Source organism: Pleurodeles waltl, chromosome 3_1, assembly GCF_031143425.1.
Source record: "Pleurodeles waltl isolate 20211129_DDA chromosome 3_1, aPleWal1.hap1.20221129, whole genome shotgun sequence".
In the NCBI taxonomy this organism is placed as follows: domain Eukaryota; kingdom Metazoa; phylum Chordata; class Amphibia; order Caudata; family Salamandridae; genus Pleurodeles; species Pleurodeles waltl.
In genome coordinates this window covers 1898278875-1898297638 of record NC_090440.1, presented here as the reverse complement: position 1 = coordinate 1898297638, position 18764 = coordinate 1898278875, and the positions used below count along the sequence as shown (strand labels likewise).

Genomic DNA, 18764 nt, shown 5'->3' with positions numbered 1-18764 from the left:
ATACAAAAGTCCTGGCATATGCGGATGATATAGCCATTATAACTTCCAATCTGGACGCAGCACTGAAAGAAATCCAAGAGGTCACGACCAAGTTCGGGATATTTTCTGGGTATTTGTTAAATAGAACCAAAACTCAGCTATTGGTTAACCAACATACGAATTCACAGGACAATCGGAGGGTGGAGCATGCAGTGTACCTGGGTATCAATATTTCACCAAGAGTAGGAGAAATCATCAGTCTGAACTTAGATCCAATACTTGCGAAGGCTAAAAACTATATGCATAGATGGAACAATTTGCATATGACTATAATAGGGAGGTGTAATATGGTCAAAATGATTCTCCTCCCCAAATTATTGTATTTATTCCGGACCATACCCTTGAATTTAATAAAATCTCGGTTTGAAGATATGGACCGGTTAATTATGAGATTTGTTTGGGCATATGGCAAGTGTAGAAGATCGGCTAAATTTATGTCTTTACCTCGTGAAAACGGGGGTGGGCTTTGCCTAATATGAAGTTATATCAAATGGCAGCTGCATTTCAATACATGCACCCATTGTGGGGGGGAAAGACCAGGGGAGAACGAGGGGGAGAATGAGGTGGAAGGTAGCCCCAATATCCCTAATATCTATGAACTGCTCGTGGGTTCTGCCTCTAAGGGGTGTTTGTTAACCTTCCATGAATCGGGGTATTATAAGAAATCCCGATATAAGGTACTAGAGGCGGCCTGTAAATGCTGGCGGCTGTGGTGCACAAAGAACGTGCTCGGAAGATTTAATTACTATACCCTAATTAAGAATAATCTGTCGCTCCCGGAAATATTTAAGGATAAATATATGGTAAAATGGGCCTCCAAAGGTATAGCGAGGTTAGGAGACTTATTTGACGACTTGGGAATAAAGACATTTATGAGTCTTCAAGAACGGTACGGCCTAGAACAAAGGGATTTATTAAAATTCTTACAGGTACGAGACTTCTTGGGCAAGAAAACGGGCGGGCCACAGGGGTTCAAAAGCAATCAATTGTTAAAAGGTATTCTGGGAGAATCTAATATGACTATTAAAGTAATCTATTCCTCATTGATGGCTGAGCAACCTGACGATTTGGGGAAGCATAGTGAAAGGTGGAATAGTAAACTGGTGGATAGAAGTGCTAACTTTCTCAAATCACTTGAGTTAGGTCATACTATGTTACTCTCTTCGTCTTTACAAGCACAACATTATAAGACCATGTTTGATTTGTATTATACACCGGCCCACCTTGCCAAGTGGGGGGGCATACAAGGAATCAATTGTCCAAGGTGTGGGGTCCATGGAACAGATATAATCCATATGTTTGCTACGTGCAGGGAATTAACGACATTGAAAGATGGTATGCAACACATGATAAAAGAAATATTGGGGTATGACGTGGTCCTCACCCCGGAGATCATGGTCCTAGGGGTAGCTGAACAAACAAGGGGACGACAGAGGGCATTTATTTTCCTTGCCAGGGCGGTTTATCGATTATGTATCTCCTCTTCATGGTTGACCACGCAACCACCATCATGGCAGCAGTGGATGGGCCGGTTATTATCAGTGTATCATCTGGAGATTGCCCTGTATGAACGGAAGGGGAGATTGGCTAGGAGGAAAGGGAATACTATTTGGGGACAATTTCGGAACTGGCTTATGGCTAATGATTGACGTCCTAACTCAATGTCTTTTTGTTCGGGATGAAAAACGGGGGAAATGTCCCTCTCCAGTCGAATGAGAAGTTGTAATCATATATTTTACTTTATTATGGTGTTTTCTCTTTTCCCACGAATTGTTTGTTCATTGGCAATGATGTATGAATGTAATCATTTCTCTACCTTTTCCCCCCCCAAAAAAGACAAACAGAATACAGAGCTCATGAGGTAAATTCAACTTCCATCCATGGAGTAGCAACTTTCTGGAATCTCGAATACCTTTTACATCTTATGGAATTGCATTCCACTAAAGGGAAGGTAAGCAATGCAACACACCTCTAAATGTAGAGAATGTCTGGAAATTGTTTTAAGGACTTCAATCAATTAAAAAGCTTGCCCAAAACTGATTAGACTAAAGAACTACCTGTTTTCTAACCTATGTGCCTAACTAACACACCTTTCCCCATAAAGAGGAGTTACCCTCAATTTTTACTGAGGTGTTCAGAAAGAATCACTGTATAGTCTGACAATCCTTCCTCTTGCGCGACATTTTTTTAAATCAATTTCTCCGATCAGTCATTTATGAAAGAGCTTGGAAACGGGCGGATGCCAGAAGCTTCTGAAGGTTTGGGTGTTGTCATCTTAGCCTGATCTAGAGAATAAACAGTGGGCTCAGGTCAGCTGTGACCATACCGTGCCCAGGACTAAGGAGCCGCACCCCTGCTCACCAACGGGCTGTAGACAGGACTCACCACTTCCATCTCGTATCCTGCAGCACGTTTAAGCTCCTGGTACTCCCCTGGCCAGTCAACCCAGTTATTAACATTCTACCTCTCGCAACGCATTATGAGTCATGGCCAATTATGACCAATCAGGTAACGTTCTATTACGTCCCTGCAGCCAGTCATTGTCCCACACTGGTCAGCCAACCGCAGACAGCCAAAAACATCTCTTGCATAACTCATGTCGCATTTACTTTATCATGCTGTATAACTTACTAATTTAGTGGCAGAAATAATGAATTACAGTCTGTGTTCATCTACTTCAAGCGTCACTACAATTAAGTCATTAAAGCATCGGAAGGACACTTTTTGGATATTTGTTTATGCGTTAACTGGAAAAAAACTTTCCCAAGTAAAGAAGATGTACGCAAGAAATACTTTTCTTGAGATGTAATTAGACAACTTATCCTTCATAGAATACCATGTATGATACTCCGCTCGACTCAGATGGGGATTTATATGCAGAAAATCTGTCAGGAAGACTTGCTAGCGCGACTGTGCACGTGCAGCAGGAGGCGTGCTTGTAGACAACTGCTCAACACACCTGAGAAGTTAGAAGTTAGAAGCTTTCCCGCTTCGATTGCTTGCTGAGAAGATGGAGAGACGTTCCATGGACTATGGTGTCTCGTTTGACATCTCGCCTATGAGCTCCTTTTTTTTGCAACACAGGGAGCACAGGTGTTGTGTCTAGGTTGCATTCGATGCCTAATTGTGGGAACTCTCATTAAGCAACGAGATAGGCTTTTCATAGCTGGGTAATGAATGAGGAATGTGGTTTAGAGGGCCATAAAACATGGCTGGTAGCCTGGCCAGCCATCAGGCCTGGCATGTGTTTTACTGTTTGCTACTTGCCTAAATAGTTATTACATTGCATAAACAGGAACGTTTTTTGGGTATTGTTTTAGAGATTAATCCTGATATAGAGCTGTCCATTCTATGAGGATAGAGTTAGAATGAAAGCAAAATCTGTAAGCCAACGAGGAAGCTGTTACTTTTCTACATGTGTGCCTAGTATGCAACTCAGATTGTGGCGGGGTGGTTCCTTTTGCACTAGCCTGCACCCATCCCAGCCCTCGAATCCCCAGCTCTGGTGATGGACAATAGCATCACAGACAATAACGTCAAAGCCAATATTTGAATAACAAATAATTTTGAGCAGTAGAGAGTTATTAGTGATGCTCTTTCTTTGAGTGACTATGCCAGAGACAATCTTTGCTTCAGGGAACAATTAGATTATTCAACAAAAATGACATTACTGTATTTGAAGGCAGAAAATGTCCAGCTGATGTTTGGGGGCAAAATAAATTTGTTTGCAAAAAAAAAAAGGAAAAAGCATCCAAAAACCTTGAGGCCAGCCAACAGCTCCAGAATCAGTGGTATGACCAAAAGGCTGCACTGGTGGGGTTTACCCCAGGGCAGAAAGTATGGCTTCCAGGGCACTTCAGGACAAGTGAACCCATCCTAGAAAAGAAAAGTGAGATCACTGTTGGGTTCTCTCTCAGTTCGTATGTCGAGTCTTGTAAGGATTCGAGAACCTGGTCTCGAGACTCGACATACGACGGGAGAAACGGTTGGAAGGGCGTTGGTGGCGGAGGTATTTTGCTGTTCTGCATTATTGTACATTAGACTTGAAATAAAGAATATTTACAAGCAACTACGACTTTTCATTGGCGACGAGGGACTGCAGGACAGCTGGACCTACGTGTGCACCTTTTCAGTCCGTGATGTGGAACTTTTGAGGAGTTCAACGCACGGTGTCTTCAACCGGCCTTCAGTGTTTCGATCCTGCTGAAAGGAGTCTTTGCGTCTCCGTTCTTCGAGGAGCCTGCAATCTGTCTGCCTTGATTTTCATAGATTTTTGGGCTGTTTGACATGAGGAGGTTTCTGCGCGTGTCGGATCCGGCGCGCGCCTCCTCCTGTCGTTATTCACGCGTCCCATCACGTGCCGGCGTTGGGAACCTAGTTGCTAAGCAACGAAGACGCGTCTTATGATTTACTTCGTTTCCTGGCAACGGAGACGCCAGGAAACGAGTGAACCGGCAAATTCTTTGTGATTCCTCATTGCTTAATTTTAATTAACATTTAGTGTGGTTACATTTAATATGCAGCAATCCATTCTTCCTCCTCCTGTATTCTCTTCGGATCCTGTTTCTTCAGAAGCGGATTGGGATTCCTGGAAAGAAGGTTTCGAGGCATATTTAGATGCCATTGACGGTGACTCTTTTACTCATAGGAAAAAGTTTGCTGTTTTACGTCATTATTTAGGTCCAGAGGGCCGCAAAATTTTAAAACACATTCCACAGGTGACTGTTGCATTAGATGTGGGTGAAGGTGATGGCGGTATTGATGAATATGCTTCTGCCATTAAGTCTCTTGAAAACAGATTTAGATTGTGTAAAAATGTTATTATGGAAAGACACAAATTTTATAAAAGGGAGCAAGTTCCTGGTGAACCAGTTGCTAACTATGTGGGGGCTTTAAGAATGTTAGCGGTTTCCTGTGATTACAAGGCATGTGAGGATGAAATGATTAGAGATCAACTTGTCGAGAAAACCAATAATAAGAAAGTTCAAGAGACACTATTGTCTACACCGAATTTAACTTTAGAAAAGGCCGTGGAGATAGCCAATAGAATCGAGAATACAACAACGTATATGCAACAGATGAATATAACTAGTCAGAAAGATTCTCATCAGAAAGTGGCTATAATCAAACAGAAATTTAACAAATCCCAAGCAATTGCCAAAGCTGAAACATCAGTTAGGAAGGAAAATTACAAAAAAAGGGAATGTTTTAGGTGTGGTAGTTCCACCCATTTAGGTAATGCAAGTAATTGCCCTGCAGTAGGTAAAAAATTAGCAAAATGTTCCAAAGTTGGGCATTTTGCTAGAGTGTGTAGGGCTGTTAACATATCAAGTTCCAGTTCAAGGGATAAGGTTTTTAAGTTACACAATGACAATTTGGATGGATCTAATTCTTCCTCTAATGAGGATGACGAAATTCTTACTGTTGTGAGTTGTTCTAATGAGAGTGATGTTGTTATGTTTAACAACACTAAAAGGCCTACCTGTAAATTGTCAATTAATGGCCGTGAAATAATTGATGTAGCAGATTCTGGGTCACCTTATACACTTGTTAGTCAAAAGTGTGGAAGGAAAATTTCAGCCATGTTGGACTCAGGAAGTCTAGCATTAAGCCTGTGGGATATGGTGGCAAACCAGTGGAAGTTTTGGGGGAGTGTGAAGTCGAGTTGAGTTTCCAAGGTAATGTGACTAAGGGAGTAGTGTATGTAGCTAATGATGATACTTGTCTTTTAGGTTGGGAAGACCAAAGAAAGTTGGGTATTTTGTTAGATCCCAATAACCCCGAACAAGTTATACTGAGCAAGAATTATAACCAGGTGTTATCTATTAGTTCTATGTGGGTCGATGCATTTCCAGGTGTTTTTAAAGAAGGAATTGGTATGTTCAAGGGATTTGCACACAAGATAAAGTTAAAGGAGAATGCAATTCCCAAGGTTCATAAAGTACGTAGAGTACCTTTAGCGTTGAGAGCAGAGTTGAAAAAGGAGCTAGACAGATTATGTGATCAACGCATAATTGAGAGGGTGGATGCATCAGATTGGGTGGCCCCCATAGTAATTGCTCGTAAAGCCAATAACTCTATTCGCATGTGTGTTGATTTACGTGATCTCAATGCACAAATTTGGGTGGATTGCCATCCATTGCCTAACATTGTTGAAATCCTATCCATTCTAGATGAAGCCAGCGTGTTCAGTTTGTTGGACATGACATCGGCTTATCATCAAATTAATCTGCATCCTGAGTCAAGACATTTGACAGCTTTTGTTACTCCGGAAGGGTTGTTCCAATTTAGACGCATGCCATTTGGTTTAGCTTCAGCCTCTGCGGTATTCCAAAGGGTGGTGGATAGTTTATTTGGAAGTATGGAAGGTGTAATTGCTTTCCAGGATGACATTCTAACCTTTGGCAAGGATCAGGCACAGTATGATGAAAGAATGGAACAGGTATTAACTTTGTTGAATAAAAAGGGGATTGTACTAGGGGCAAACAAATGTAAATTCAGTGTATCTAGTATTGATTATCTAGGGTATAAAATTTCTAAGTGTGGAGTGGAACCAAAGAAAAAGCTGGTTGAAGCTATTGAAGATTTTCAGTCTCCTGGTAATAAAGACCAAGTCAGATCCTTCATGGGTCTGATTGAATTTTATTCAAGGTTCATTCCTAATTGTGCAAGTAAAACTCATAGAATCAGATCTCTTTTAAAGAAAAATGTCAAATTTGATTGGTGTCTGGAGTGTGAACGGGAGTTTGCAGCCATTAAAAAGGAAGTAGCAATGGCAGTTCCGTTGAAGTCTTTTAACACAAGGGACGAAATAGTAATAATGACGGATGCCAGTCAACTTGGATTAGGTGCTGTTTTAATGCAGAAGAAAAATGGTAGGGATGAAGTGGTAGCCTTTGCTTCTCGTAGTCTGAGAGGTGCCGAAGAAACTTACTCAACTATTGAAAGGGAAGCCCTTGCATGTTGGTGGGGCATTGTGCATTTCAAATCGTATTTGTGGGGTGTGCACTTTACAGTCAGGATGGATCACAAACCCTTAGTGCAATTGTTTTCTACCTCTGGTGCGCATCGAGCCACTCCTAGAATAGCTAAGTGGCAGTACAGATTACAAATGTATAACTTTCATGTGGAATATATTCCGGGTGCAAGGAATACACTTGCTGATTCTCTTTCCCGTCTTCCTTGCAAGAATGAGTCAGATGAGGAGGAACCAGAAGATGATGATGTACTGGTATGTTCTATAGAGTTTCATTTGGGTGGTGCGGTGACGGAAGATGAGTGGAGGCAAGCATGTGGAAGTGATGATCAAGTGAAGGAGGTCATGAAGGGCATAGCACAGGGATGGTCGGTATGCAAGTCTGAACAGTGTGAAGTGTACAAACAAGTTTTTGAGGAGTTATCTATTGTAAATAACGTGTTGATGCGTGCGGATGCAATGGTTGTACCTAAGGATTTAAGATACAAAGTATTATCCTTGGGACATGAAGGACACATAGGTATGCGGGCTATGAAAAGGAGAATAAGAGAGGATTTCTGGTGGCCTGGACTGGACAGAGATGTAGAACACTTTGTGAGAGATTGTTTGGCCTGTGCTATCAGTGACAAGTCTCAGGTTGTCCTGCCATCCCCTGTTGAAGCTACAGGGAGTGCAGAATTATTAGGCAAGTTGTATTTTTGAGGATTAATTTTATTATTGAACAACAACCATGTTCTCAATGAACCCAAAAAACTCATTAATATCAAAGCTGAATATTTTTGGAAGTAGTTTTTAGTTTGTTTTTAGTTTTAGCTATGTTAGGGGGATATCTGTGTGTGCAGGTGACTATTACTGTGCATAATTATTAGGCAACTTAACAAAAAAAAATATATACCCATTTCAATTATTTATTATTACCAGTGAAACCAATATAACATCTCAACATTCACAAATATACATTTCTGACATTCAAAAACAAAACAAAAACAAATCAGTGACCAATATAGCCACCTTTCTTTGCAAGGACACTCAAAAGCCTGCCATCCATGGATTCTGTCAGTGTTTTGATCTGTTCACTATCAACATTGCGTGCAGCAGCAACCACAGCCTCCCAGACACTGTTCAGAGAGGTGTACTGTTTTCCCTCCTTGTAAATCTCACATTTGATGATGGACCACAGGTTCTCAATGGGGTTCAGATCAGGTGAACAAGGAGGCCATGTCATTAGATTTCCTTCTTTTATACCCTTTCTTGCCAGCCACGCTGTGGAGTACTTGGACGCGTGTGATGGAGCATTGTCCTGCATGAAAATCATGTTTTTCTTGAAGGATGCAGACTTCTTCCTGTACCACTGCTTGAAGAAGGTGTCTTCCAGGAACTGGCAGTAGGACTGGGAGTTGAGCTTGACTCCATCCTCAACCCGAAAAGGCCCCACAAGCTCATCTTTGATGATACCAGCCCAAACCAGTACTCCACCTCCACCTTGCTGGCGTCTGAGTGGGACTGGAGCTCTCTGCCCTTTACCAATCCAGCCACGGGCCCATCCATCTGGCCCATCAAGACTCACTCTCATTTCATCAGTCCATAAAACCTTAGAAAAATCAGTCTTGAGATATTTCTTGGCCCAGTCTTGACGTTTCAGCTTGTGTGTCTTGTTCAGTGGTGGTCGTCTTTCAGCCTTTCTTACCTTGGCCATGTCTCTGAGTATTGCACACCTTGTGCTTTTGGGCACTCCAGTGATGTTGCAGCTCTGAAATATGGCCAAACTGGTGGCAAGTGGCATCGTGGCAGCTGCACGCATGACTTTTCTCAGTTCATGGGCAGTTATTTTGCGCCTTGGTTTTTCCACACGCTTCTTGCGACCCTGTTGACTATTTTGAATGAAACGCTTGATTGTTCGATGATCACGCTTCAGAAGCTTTGCAATTTTAAGAGTGCTGCATCCCTCTGCAAGATATCTCACTATTTTTGACTTTTCTGAGCCTGTCAAGTCCTTCTTTTGACCCATTTTGCCAAAGGAAAGGAAGTTGCCTAATAATTATGCACACCTGATATAGGGTGTTGATGTCATTAGACCACACCCCTTCTCATTACAGAGATGCACATCACCTAATATGCTTAATTGGTAGTAGGCTTTCGAGCCTATACAGCTTGGAGTAAGACAACATGCATAAAGAGGATGATGTGGTCAAAATACTCATTTGCCTAATAATTCTGCACTCCCTGTATTGAAGTGCCTGGGAAAGCCTGGAGTAAGGTTGCAGTGGATTTGATTGGACCTGTCAATTTGCTCAATGGGCAAGTGGAGTATGGTATAGTGTTAATAGACTTTTATAGTCGTTGGCCCGAGTTTAAGTTGGTAAAAGTACTTAATTCGCATAAGATCATTGAATTTTTGGAATCTGTTTTTCTCAGAGAGGGTATTCCTGATGAGATACTTACCGACAATGGTAGTCACTTCACATCTTCTCAATTTTCAGATTTTTTGGTGCTCATGGGCATTAAACATGTTAAGACTTCACTTTATCATCCTAGGAGTAATGGTCTTGTTGAGCGCTTTAACAGAGTGATTAAAGAAAATATGCAGTTGGCCAAAGCTGGAGGGTTAAATTGTAAGGATGAACTTAAAAAGTTGTTGTGGGCTGTGCGGACCACACCCAATGCAGATACTGGTGTGTCTCCTTTTATATTATTGAAGGGAAGAGCTCCTGGTACTAAGTTGAAAAGAAAGTGGATGGGTGAAAATGGAGTTGATGAGGGATTGATTGAGAAAGTGAGTGGAAAAAGGATTTCTGCTCAGAATAAATACAAAGGTGATTCTAGAAAAACAATTTGTGTAAAGTTGGGTGATTATGTCAAAATCAAGAGTGCCCGCATTGTTCAGAAAGGTGAATCTAGATTTTCTTATCCTAAGAAAGTCAAAAAAATTTGTAAAAATGCTGTTAAATTGGAAGATGGCAATCGGTGGAATAAGGAGAGGTTGTCCTTGGCTCGTGATGTGGAACTCTTGAACAAATCTTTGAAGGAATCCACCAAAGTAAATCAAGAAGCTAGAAATGATCCACAGAAGGACAAGGATTTGGAAGGTCCTATTAAGAAGGAATGTGAGTTGATGGACATGGAAAGGAAATCCTCCACTAGGAATAGGAGGCTTCGTACGAAGTTCCGTGATTATGTACTTTTAGTTTAGCAAAACGTGTTACGTATTTTGCAACTGTTGGGTTTAACTTTGTATGTGTTAAAGGGAAGGATATGTTGGGTTCTCTCTCAGTTCGTATGTTGAGTCTTGTAAGGATTCGAGAACCTGGTCTCGAGACTCGACATACGACGGGAGAAACGGTTGGAAGGGCGTTGGTGGCGGAGGTATTTTGCTGTTCTGCATTATTGTACATTAGACTTGAAATAAAGAATATTTACAAGCAACTACGACTTTTCAATCACCTACTTGGTAGACCTGGGCACTAGTAGGACACTCAAAAGCGTGGTTCATGTGAACCGCCTCAAGATTTTTTGTGACAGGGCTGATGTAACCATGCTGATGGTTACTGATGAGGATCAGGAAACTAAGAGTGAACCTCTCCCTGACCTCCTCTCTCACAACCCTAAAGAATGTTGAGTTGAATGAGTTGTCTACTCAGACACCCTCACTGCCCAACAGCAGGCTGGCAAGTCTTGCAGCAGTATGCAGAGCTTTTCTCCTTTACCCCTTGACAGACACACCGGTGAACCCATGATGTGGACACTGGAGACAACTTGCCTAGCAAATCCAAGATCTATCTGCACTCTGACCAAGTTAAAGACAATATCAAAGTTTAAGTCAATAAGATGCTGGAAGTAGCGATTATTAAACCCTCATACAGTCCCTGGGCTAGCCCAGTGGTCTTAGTCCCCAAGCCTCATCCACAGGGTGGAAAGAAAGAAATGGGATTCTGTGTGGACTACAGAAGTCTCAACTCTGTCACCAAGACAGACGTTCATCCTATTACAAGGGCTGATGAGCTAATAGACAAATTAGGTGCAGCAAAGTTTCTCAGTACCTTTGACTTGACCGCAGGGTACTGGCAAATTCGCATGGCACCAGGAGCATAGAAAAGACTACATTCTCTTCACCCGATGGACATTATCAGTTCACTGTTATGCCCTTTGGTTTAAAGAATGCCCCTGCCACCTTCTGAAGGTTGTTGAATCAAGTCCTTGCTGGCTTGTAGTCCTTCAGTGCAGCATATCTAGATGATATTGCTGTCTTTAGCGCCTCCTGGCAGCGTCACCTGGTTGGTCCACCTGGGGAATGTTTTGCAGGCTCTGCAATCTGCAGGCATCACTATCAAGGCATCCAAATGCCAGATAGGGCAGGGGCAGGGCACTGTTGTATACTTAGGCCACCTTGTAGGTGGAGGCCATGTGCAACCTCTACAGCCCAAGATGCAGACAATTCTGGACTGGGAAGCTCCAAAACCCCAGACTCAACAAGGCATTCCTTGGCTTGACTAGTTATTACAGGAGGTTTGTGAAGGGGTATGGATCCATTGTGACCCCCTCACAGAACTGACCTCTAAGAAGATGCCCAAGAAAGTAAATTGGACTGTTAGTTATCAACAGGCCTTTGAAACACTGAAGGAGGCAATGTTCTCGGCACTAGTTCTCAAAGCTCCAGACTACTCTAAGCAATTCATTGTACAGACAGGTGCCTCTGAACATGGGATAGGAGCAGTCCTGTCCCAGACCAACGATGATGGCCATGACCAGTATGTTGTTTTCATTAGCAGGAGGTTACTCCCCAGGAACAGCGTTGGAGTGCCATTGAAAGGGAGGCCTTTGCTGTGGTTTGGTCCCTGAAGAAGTTGAGACCATACTTGTTTGGTACTCACTTCATTGTTCAAACTGACCACAGACCTCTCAGATGGCTAATGCAAATGAAAGGTGAGAACTCTAAACTTTTGATGTGGTCCATCTCCCTCACGGGAATGGACTTTACAATGGTGCATAGACCTGGGACTGCCCATGCCTTTCCAGGTTTTTCTACTTAGACAATGAAGACTCTCTTGGGAATGGTTAGTCTCATCCTCTTTCGTTTGGGAGGGGGCTGTGTAGGAAAGTGCCCCTTTTGGCATGGGTACACACTCTGTCCCCCCCCAACTTTTAGCCTTGTATTGATGCTAACTTAACTGAGTGTGTGCTGGGTTCCTATTATCCAGGTCCCAGCGCCAGTGTTCTTTCCCTAAACTGTACCATTGTTTTCACAATTGGCACCCCCCTGGCACACAGTTAAGTCCCATGTAAAAGGTACCAGTGGTACCACGGGCCCTGTGACCAAGGAGGGTCCCTAAGGGCTGCAGCATGTATTGTGCTTAAGGCACTCCTAAACAAACACCTGCACAATTGCAGATTGTGTGAGCTGGTGGGGAGGAAAAGGTAAAGTTGACATGGCATCCCTCTCAGGGTGCCATGCCCACAAACCACTGTCTGTGGCATAGGTAAGTCACCCCTCTAGCAGGTCTTACAGCCCTAAGGCAGGGTGCACTATACCACGGGTGAGGGCACAGCTGCATGAGCAATATGCCCCTACAGTGTCTAAGTTTATTTGTAGACATTGTAAGTTCAGTGTGGCCATATGAAGTACATGGGCTGGGAGTTTGTCATTACGAACTCCACAGCTCCATGATGGCTTCACTGAAAACTGGGAAGTTTGGTATCAAACATCTCAGCACAATAAACCCACACTGATGCCAGTGTTGGATTTAGTGTGTAATGCACCCAGAGGGCATCTTAGAGATCTTAGAGATGGCCCCTGTATGTTAACCAACCCTTTCGTGTAAGGCTGACCAGTCTGTTCCAGCCTGCCACTAAAAGATGAGTTTCTGACCCCATGGGACGAGGGCCTTTGTGTCTTCTGGAGTCAGAAACAAAGGCTGCTCTGAGCCCCCTGCAGGAATTGTAACACTTGGCAGTGAGCCTGAAAGGCTCAAGCCTCCTGTTACAGTGCCCAAGGGCACTCCAGCTAGTGGAGATGCCTGCCCTCTGTACAAAGCCCCACTTTTGGCAGCAAGTCCAGCTGGAAAATTAAGTAAAACAGGTAGGAGTGGCCACCCCAGATAGGACTATCCCTAAGGTGCCCCAGAGCTGAAGTGGCCCCTCCCTGCAGGATCTTCCATCTTGGTTTGGGGGACAGGGACCAATAGGGTTAGGAGTGTGCCTCTGTCCCCAAAGAGAGTGGGCACAGGAAGGGTGTCTACCCTCTGACCTCTGTAACACCCCCAAATCTAGTACTTAGGGGAACCCCTGAACCTAGCTCACCAGATTCCTGGTGACCTCAAGAAGAAGGACTGCTAAGCCGACCCGCCAGCAGAGAAGGCTACAGACACCAACTGACTTAGCCCCAGCCCTACTGGCTTGTCTGCAGCTTCTGAAGCCCTGCTACAAAAAGGCGATGCATCCTGTAGGATCAGCGACCTCTCCAAACCCTCAGAGGACTGCCTGCCCACCAGAGGACCGAGAACTCCAGAGGACAGCAGCCCTGTCCACAAGGAACTCTAACAAGGACTCCAGAACCGTTCTGGATCTGCAAATCCTGCCCATTCTGCACCCAATGCCCATGGTTTGTGTCCAGGTGTTCCACCGGTCAAGAGCAGGTTCCCAGGCAATTCTGACCTTGTGTCCACTCTGGGTAGTCCCCTCCTGGCCAAGACAATGACACCTGCAGCCTAAATCCAGAGGATACCCTGACCGCAAAAGAACCGGACAAAGATTCCCAACGCCAAAAGCTACCTCTGCACCCGCAGCTCCCTGGCCTTGGGGAACGGACCTCCGGTGCAGCAACGTTCAGCAGGTGGCCCTCCTCCTCATTCAGCCTGTGTTTTTCCGGAACCGACCCGCTGGACCCAGACCGCAGCCTACTTGTGACCCCCGGGGTTTCCCTACTGGAAAGCATTGGGAGCCCGATACTGTGTTTGCACCCTGCACCCGGCTGCCCCAGTGCTGCTGAGGGTGTGGGTTTGGTGGTGACCTGTCGCCCAACGTATATAGCTCATAGCGCTGGAGAAATTGTTATCTATTTTTCCCCCAGAGTGAGCGGGAGCCATGGGTTGTTAATCAGTGGAATATGGGGAGAGTAAAGGGGCTCGCCTCCTAGTAGTCGGCAGAGATTCTGCTAACCCCAGCAGACGGAGGGGAGGGGAGGGTCTGGATATAATAGGTGTGCAAGGGGAGTTCCTCCAGAAAAAGAGAAGAGAGGGGGAGCTCATAGGCTTGATCTTTTATAGGTTTAAGATAGGGGATCCGGGCATCAGGATGATACCAGCAATGCGCGTAATGAGAGAGCTCAGCAAGATAATAGAACAAAGGGTCAGGGACTCCAAATCCCCCGCATTGATAGAGAAGGGTCATGATTTCCCAACGATGGGGGGTCAGGCGGTCCGCCCATATTAATCGTAAAAACAGACTACAGAGTGTATGAAAGAATCGCCGCAACAGGGGGATGGGAATGTTTATAAAGAGGTAGAGGAGGCGAGGGAGGATGACCATTTTTAGGATGGCTATTCGACCTTCCATGGACAGCAGGAGCTTAATCCAGGAATTAATCTGTGTGGAGAGTTTATCGATAATGGGGCCGTAATTGAGTTGTATTACCTGTCTTCCGAGGTATTTCACCTCTCTGTCAGTCAGGTCAATTAATTCAGACATAAGGCTTGTACGATGGTGCACCCGAGGGGATTCCTGTGCTCTTGGTTGTCAAGAATCTGTAGTTCAGTTTCAAGCAGTTTCATTTGCGATCGAATGTTGCGCAGTATTCCAGCGTGTTTGGAGATACATATGGGGAGGACTTACATCTTAAAGGGCTCCCAGACAATTCCCTGGGAATCAACCGTTCCCACATTGAGGGAGAAATATTCCTCTACAGCAGTATGGAATTCAGAGCGAAAAATAGTGTCAGGCAGTACCTCGTTGGAGAACCGCCATGTTCGCTCCAATCCATCCCCCATATGGAAACTGCATTACCAGTTGGCCTGGGCAATGGTCTGATAGTACGCATCTGCCACGCACACTATCTAGAAACCAAGGTATGCACCTGGCAGAGAGAAACCAGTAGTCTAGTCATGTCCAGACATCATGGGGAGAGGAATAAATTGCACATTCTGACGTTGTAGGGTGGTGTGTGCGCCATGTGTCTAGCAATACGTAAGTGCCTGTGATGTCTGAAAGGACTGCTGATGAATGGGGCTTACCAGAGTCATTGGAACTGGTGGTATCAGTGTGAGGTTGTTGTGTCATATTAAAGTCGCCTCCCAAGATTATAATATCGGCATCCACATGACCGATAAGGGAATGTATGGATTGAAAGAAATCAGGTGTGTCAGTGTTAGGTCTGAATATATTAGCTAAGAATTCCTGCCAGGACGCCAAGGAGTAGTAGGTATTGACCCTCAGGGTCTATGTAGCTAGTGCGAGGAAAAAAGGGACACTTTTATGGATGAGGATGCAGACCCTCCAAGCATAAGAACTGTAGCATGAAAAGTAGCGATGATTTCCCCAGGAGGCTGCAAAAGAGTGAGAGGGCTGGGGTGGTAGATGTATCTCTTGGAGAAATGCAACTTTAATCCCATGGCAGGAGAGATAAGCGAGGACCTGTTCCCTTTTTGGGGATTGCTGAGTCCCCGAATATTCTAGGTGAGAAAAGTAGCCTCTGCCTGGTCTTGCCTATTATTGTACAATATCATCTATGTGCATTGTGTGGTTGACAGGATATCTGGCATAGATCGTGCATTATGCTCCCAAAGGTGATTTGGTACAGACTAACAATTATCAAACAATAAACAACCCCACCGTCAAAACCAAACAACATAACATCTAACGATCCCCTAATCCCAACATAAAGCAATTCCAACACAAATAAAAAGAAACCAACAAGGAACAAGACGGTGTACACCATTAAACTCCGGCAGTGCGGGACTACTGTATAGTGAGTTGACAAAAGAGGGAGGTCTGCAGTGCTATCAGAAATGAGTACATTGTGGCAAATGATCAAAGTTACAAGTTCCAGAGGAACAACAGAGGTACAGCAGGGAGCTGTCTCTTAAGATGCGGGGAGCTGTGACAGAGGAGGCGACGAAGCAGACCTGCCAGGATCATGTCACGCAGCAATCCACCCATTGCAGCTTATTGTTTGCAGAAATCAATGGCGTCAGCAGGGGGGTTGAAGATCCGGTTTCGCCTTCCAGTATCAACCCATAGCCAGGCGGGATATAACAGCATATTTGAGACCAAGTTTAGGCACAGTAGATTTAACATCAGTGAACTTTCGGCGGGCCCCCTGCACAACAGCTATAAAGTCAGGGTAAATAGAGATCGAGGAGCCTTGGTATTGCAGTGGTCCTTGTTCACGGGCAAGCCGTAAAGTGGCATTGCGGTCTCTGTGATTAAGTAGGCACGCTATAATTGGAAGGGTAGGTGCTCCAACATGCGACCCAGAGATCTATGTGCAAGCTCAATCACGAAGGTGGATGAAAAATTGTCCCGTTCAAAAAAGTTCTGTAAGGAGTTGTTCCACAAAAGTCTCCGGGCATCCCATTCTGGTGGTTTCCGCTATGCTCATGTTGCACACATTCTTTCGGTGCAGGCACGCCCCAAGATCCTCATTCTTGGCCACAATTGTTTTCAGAATGCACTCCATTCTCCCCAAGCGATTTTTCATGCTGCTACCATCATCCTCCAGGCCTGATATTCTTTCTTTAGCACCCTCTAATCTGGTGGATTGACGCTCCAGCTGCTCGCCCATATGGTCAGGGTGACTACTGAGTGTTTCGAGTTAGGCAAGTATGGAGCAAAAGCCGGAGCTTGGCTATTATGGCTGTCACGTCTGCAGAGGTATCCAATCCAGCATCCCCATCCCCTGGGTCCCTCGCAGTGGCGAGTGAATCCGGGCGCCTGTGGGATCTAGGCTGTTCAAAGAGTAATTTACGTTTCTTTGGGCCTCCACAGCCCATTCTGAGAAAACATGGAGACTTGCCCAGGTAAAGTGACATACCAGCTATGAAATTGCGTCAGCCAATATACAGCAGGCCGGTGGGGACAGCAGCCACCTATGTGGGGAGAGGAGAGCAGCTCCCACAGTGGCGGGAGTGTTATGCCATTAATTGTGTTTGACCAATGACTTTGTGTTTCACCACTGCGCATATTAGTTGTTCAATGTTCATCAAGAGCACATTACATTCTGTATTCAGTTTAGCTGCCTATTGGCTTTAACGTGGCATTAGACATGACATTTGGTATTTAGGTTAGCTGCCTATTGGCTTTAACATGGCATTAGACATTACATTCTGTTTTCAGTTTAGCTGCCTATTGGCTTTAAAGTGGCATTAGACATTACATTATGTATTCAGTTTAGCAGCCTATTGGCTTTAACGTGGCATTAGACATTACATTTGGTATTTAGGTTAACTGCCTATTGGCTTTAACGTGGAGTTAGACATTGCAGTTGAGACATTGTGGATGAGCTGTGTTTTTCCACATGGTAGACCAAGCTGTTTTTTTCAAATTGAATTCACACAAACCCTTACGTGATAAGAGAGCGTATATTTGGTGTTTTCCTTTCTGCTCAGCCTTGGGAAGAGGGGAGGCTTAGGAGATCTGGCCAATCTCCAATGGCTTGTTTATTTCCCAGGTCTGAGAGGAAAGGGCCAGGTTTTTTTAACGGTGTCCCTGGGCAGCAGCAAGGGGAGATTTTCCAGGACTTCAGTCAGGAGCGGACTTCAGCTGCCTGGCCTCCCGTTTGGGTAGAAAGTCTCTTTCTCGCAGTTGAACAGGAGTCATCAACTTAAAGACATGAGAAAGATGACAAGCAGTGATGCGCGCTACGGTGATGCAATTTTGACTTTTATTCTTTGCTTTGAAGTTATGCTATAATATAATCACATGTATTTGCTGTGTACATTGAGAAGTACTTTCATATATTTTGCTTTCATTGCTGCGACTACTTTTAAACGTGTGCTTCCAACCTACAAATCTTGTCTTTCAGGAACCTCGTGGTGAAGTAATGATAATAAATGTCTCCTTTAAACTAAGAAGTGCATTCCAGAGAAGTTTTGTCAGCTCGGTCATAAGATAAGGAAAGCAAAACAGGGAGTCTCCGCGAGGGCCAAATGCAGAGGATCAATTGCCATGATGGACAAACAAGGTAATAGTAAAGACTTCCCAAGCCTGGGGAAATGTAGGCTACAATATGTCCAGCGTATAAATATCTCCTGGATATGGCCATCGGCAAGTCTGTATACAAAGTGAGATGGTCAGGCGGGGGTCAGTCTAAAAGTGTAATGCCTGTTTCTGTGCTATTTCAATAGAGAATAGTAGTCCCGGGCCCTCACCAAAGGCACCTCGTCAACGGCACCAAACAAGGGCAGGCCGCAGCAGGTCAGGAAGGCCAGGCTCAGACTATTGGCCTTCGGCGCCACAGGGGTATACAGCCGGAAAATGGAAAGGGCCTCCAGGCAAAGCAGTAGGAGCGAAAGCGCCAGTCGCAGTCCAGAGTGATCGAAACGCAACCTCCCCCCAGCTGGTGATAGAATTGGGTGGAGTGGAAACTTAGCCACTCGCGCCCCCAGTCACCCGCTCAGAACATACCTCTGGGTCCGACGCTGGCAGCAGGGGCGGGGCCGCTACCCAGGCCATCAGTGCAGTCCACTTCACAGCCACAGTGTGGCAATCAAGGGGTCACTGAGGAAAGGGCCACTCCACTGCTTGCACATCACCAGGTAGG

General features: G+C 44.7%; 1 protein-coding gene across 2 annotated transcripts in view; it reads right to left on the bottom strand.

The window, feature by feature from the left end:
- ICA1L (islet cell autoantigen 1 like) overlaps nt 1–18764 on the bottom strand; it is a 370063-nt gene that overhangs the window by 163303 nt on the left and 187996 nt on the right. The gene's annotated exons all lie outside the window — the stretch shown is intronic.